Source organism: Bos javanicus, chromosome 5, assembly GCF_032452875.1.
Source record: "Bos javanicus breed banteng chromosome 5, ARS-OSU_banteng_1.0, whole genome shotgun sequence".
NCBI classification, from domain to species: Eukaryota; Metazoa; Chordata; class Mammalia; order Artiodactyla; family Bovidae; genus Bos; species Bos javanicus.
Window position 1 is genome coordinate 38,192,251 of NC_083872.1, and position 5,003 is coordinate 38,197,253.

Here is a 5,003-nt window from a genome sequence, read left to right on the forward strand (position 1 = left end):
AGACAATGAAAAACAATTTAAACACATAAAATATAGGACTTTTCATGTAATTGCACTTTAACTGCTTACTATTAACTTGATTAAAATTTTTTGACTATGGGAAAATAGTGTCAAATTAGAGTCAAATAAAAAAGTGGAACTAAAGTATACTGATGTTATTCAAATGCAAACTACGTAGATTCCTCATAAATTATAAGGATCAAGGTAGGAAGGAAAGAGATGCAACATTGATGGAAATATTCCTAAAGTAACAGGCCAAATAAGTTTAAAAAATTAAAAGTTTGACTCTTAAGGCATTGGGCATCAGGCAACACATGGGAGTGATTTGTGAGAAGAGACCCTATGATTGTCCCAAATTGCGGCCTTGGGAGCCTTTCCGGGTTGCAGTACAGGGACAAGGGAGGAAACCAGGCTGAGTCCCAGAGCTGCCCTGAGTTGAGGAGACAGAGTTGATTGTCCACAGAGGCCCAAGCAGCTAGAATTCACAAGGCAAATGATGGTAGAATGAATGAATATCCATTGCTTCAGTCGTGTCTGAATCTCTGCAACCCTATGGACTGTAGTCCACCAGATTACTCTGTCCTTGCTATTCTCCAGGCAAGAATACTGGAGTGGATTGCCATGTCTTCCTCCAGAGAATCTTCCCAATCCAGGGATCGAACCCACATCTCTTATGTTTGCTACATTGGTAGGCAGGTTCTTTACCACTAGTACCATCTGGGAAGCCCTAAGGACAGTAGAGGAGAGAGATATTGTTTAGGTAAAGAAGAAAGCACCTTTTAGTTTGCATAAGAACTACAAATATTTCTTCAGCCGTTCAGAGGTAGTTGGTCTAGGGTCTTATCCTGTATAAAAGAAACAGCTCTGTCATCCCTTTGCCTGAAACAAAACAGTATTACAGCTTGATAGGTAGGGCCTAGATTCTCAAATTAATTGCATTTGAAGGAAACCTCCTTCCTCTTGCCACTTTTATTCAACATAGGTTTGGAGGTCCTAGCCACTGTAATCAGAGGGAAAGAAATAACAGGAATACAAATAGAAAAGGAAAAGTAAAACTGTTTGCAGAAGACAAGATATTTTACATTAGAAATCCTAAAGATACCACCAGAAAACTACTAGAGCTTATCAATGAATTCAGTAAATTGTAGGATATAAAATTAATATATAAAGTCTGTTGCATTTCTATACACTAACAACAAAGTATCAGAAAGAGAAATTAAGGAAACAATTCCATTTAACATCAAATCAAAAAGAAATAACTACGAATAAATCTACCTCAGGAGGTAAAAACCTGCACTCTGAAAACTATAAGATGAAAAAAATTAAAGACAACATAAATAGATGGAAAGATATACTATGTTCTTGGATTGGAAGAATCAATATTGTTAAAATGACCATATCACTCAAGGCAATTTACAGATTCAATACAATCCTTATCAAAATACCAAAGGCATTTTTCATAAGACTAGGACAAATAATTTTAAATTTTGTATGGAAACACAAAGGCTTACAAATAGTCAAAGCAATCTTGAGAAAGAAGAACAGACTTGGGAATGCACATGGTCTGACTTCAGACTATACTACAAAGCTACAGCAATCAAAATAGTATGGTATTGGCACAAAAAACAGACACATAGATCAATGGAACAGGATAGAGTCCAAAAATAAATCCACACACTTATAGTCAATTAATCTATGACAAAGAAGGCAAGAATATACAACAGAGAAAAGACAATCTCTTTAATTAGTGATGCTAGGAAAACTGAATCACTACATGTAAACAAAGAATGAAATTAGAATATATGTATATGTAACACCATATACAAAAACAAACTCAAAATGGATTGCAGACATAAATGCAAGGTTGGAAACCATAAAACTCCTTGAGGAAAACATAGGCAAAATGCTCTTTTACATAAACTGCAGCAATATATTTTTTGAGTGTCTCCTAAAGTAAAGAAAAGAAAAGAAGAGAAAAAATAAACAAATGAGGCCTAAGTAAAGCTTTTGCACAGCAAAGTAAACTATCAACAAAATGAAAAGACAACCTAGTGAATGGGAAAAAAAGATATTTTCAAGTGAAACAATCAATAAGGGATTAATATACAACATCCATAAATAGTTCATGTAACTCAACATCAAAAAAACAAAGAACCTGATTTTAAAATGGGCAGAAGAACGGAACAAACATTTTTTCAAAGAAAAATACAGATGGCCAACAGGCACATGAAACTATATTCAACACTACTAATCATCAGAGAAATACAAATCAAAACCGCAGTGGATATCACCTCACACCTATCAAAATGGCTATCATCAAAAAGAACACAAATAACAAATGTTGGCAAGGATGTGGAAAGAAAGGGAACCTTCGTTCACTGCTGGTGGGAATGTAAATTGGTGCAGCCACTGTAGAAAACAGTATGGAGGTCTTTCAAAAACTAAAAATAGAACTACCATGAGATGATTATGATTTTTATTTTTCGTTTTGTTAAAGTGGTAGATCAGCATTACGTTGATTTGAGTTTGTTGAAACATTCTTATGACCCTGGAGTAAATCCAACTTAATAGTGGTGTATGATCCTTTTTACATACTGTTGGATTCAGTTTGCTAATATTTTATTGAGGACTTTTGCATCTATTGATTATTTATAAAATATTGGCCTGTTATTTCATTTCTGGTAGTGTCTTTGTCTATTTCTGGTATCAGAGTAATGATGGTCTTGTTAAATAAACTTGGGAGTATTCCCTCTTCAATGTTTTGGAATAGTTTGAGAAGAATGGGTTCATATAGGTTGATCCATAGTTTTATCTACTTTCTTTAAACGGATAGTCATTTAGTTCAAAAACATTCTAAAATATTCCATATTTTACTCCCCTCCTCCACATTTTGTGTTTTTGATGTCATATTTTACACCTCATGCTTATCCTTTTACTAGTTATTGTAGTTATAGCTGCTTTTACACTTTTTATCTTTTAATCTATGTGGATTATTTAAGTGATCTTCAACCCTTACTGTGGATTTCCCTGGTGGCTCAGATGGTAAGAATCCACCTGTAATGCAGGGGCCCCAGACTCAATTCCTGGGTGGGGAAGATCCCCTGGAGAAGGGAATGGCTACCCACTCAGTATTCTTGCCTAAAGAATTCCATGGACAGAGGAGCCTGATGGGCTACAGTCCATGGGATCACAAAAAGTGAACACAACTGACTAACACACACACACACACACACACCCCTTATTATACATTATCTGTTCCTATTGGGAGTTTCTCTTTCCTATAGATTCTTACTTCCTTTCCACTTACATAAGACCCTTTAACATTTCTTTTAGGGTAAGTTTACTACTGCTGACTTCTTTTAGTTTTGCTTCTCTGAGAAATTCTGTTCTAAATGATTATCTTGCTGGGTAGAGTATCCTAGGTTGCTTTTTTTTCCCTTTTAAGACTTTGAATATATTATGCCACTCCCTTCTTGCTTGCAAGGATTCTACAGAGAAATCAGTTGGCAGCCTTATGAGGATTCCCATGTATATATGATTCTTTGTTTTTTTCTTTTCTACCTTTAGAATTCTCTCTTTAGATTTAACTTTGGTCATTTTAATTATGATATATATTGGTGTGAGGCCTTTTCTATTTATCTTGTTTGGGACCCTATCTGCTTCCTTTATCTGGATATCTGTTTCCTTATTTAGGCGTGGGAAGTTTTCAGCCATAACTTCTTCAAATACATTTTTATCTCATTCTTTCACTCTTCTCCTTTGGCTTCTACAACGTGAATGTTGTCCTGTCTTATGTTATCCCATAGATCCCTTATATTGCTTATTTTTGTTATTCATGTTTCTGTCTGCTATTCTGATTGGATGATTTCCATTATTCTATTTTCCAGATCTCTAACACCTTCTTCTCTGTCATTTAGTCTATCACTTAGTCTGGATATTTGTTTTTGACTGAGTCTTCTCTATATTCTCTAGCTCCTCATCAAAATGACTTGTGCTTCAGTTCAGTTCAGTTCAGTCGCTCAGTCATGTCCGACTCTTTGCGACCCCATGGACTGCAGCACACCAGGCCTCCCTGTCCATCACCATCTCCCGGAGTTCACTCAAACTCATATCCATTGAGTCAGTGATGCCCTCCAGCCATCTCATCCTCTGTCGTCCCCTTCTCCTCCTGCTCCTAATCCCTCCCAGCATCAGAGTCTTCTCCAATGAGTCAACTCTTCGCATGAGGTGGCCAAAGTACTGGAGTTTCAGCTTTAGCATCATTCCTTCCAAATAATACCCAGGGATGATCTCCTTTAGAATGGACTGGTTGGATCTACTTGCAGTCCAAGGGACTCTCAAGCGTCTTCTCCAACACCACAGTTCAAAAGTATCAATTCTTTGGCCCTCAGCTTTCTTCACAGTGTAACTCTCACATCCACAGATGATGCAAGAAAAACCATAGCCTTGACTAGACGAACTTTTGTTGGCAAAGTAATGTCTCTGCTTTTCAATATGCTATCTAGGTTGGTCATAACTTTCCTTCCAAGAAGTAAGCGTCTTTTAATTTCATGGCTGCAGTCACCATCTGCAGTGATTTTGGAGCCCAAAAAATAAAGTCTGACACGGTTTCCACTGTTTCCTCATCTATTTCCCATGAAGTGATGGGACCAGATGCCATGATCTTCGTTTTCTGAATGTTGAGCTTTAAACCAACTTTTTCACTCTCCTCTTTCACTTTCATCAAGAGGCTTTTTAGTTCCTTTTCACTTTCTGCCATAAGGGTGGTGTCATCTGCATAAATATGGTTATTGATATTTCTCCCGGCAATCTTGAGTGCAGCTTGTGTTTCTTCCAGTCTAGCGTTTCTCATGATGTACTCTGCATAGAAGTTAAATAAGCAGGGTGACAATATACAGCCTTGATGTACTCCTTTTCCTATTTGGAACCAGTCTGTTGTTCCATGTCCAGTTCTAACTGTTGCTTCCTGACCTGCATATAGGTTTCTCAAGAGGCAGCTCAGG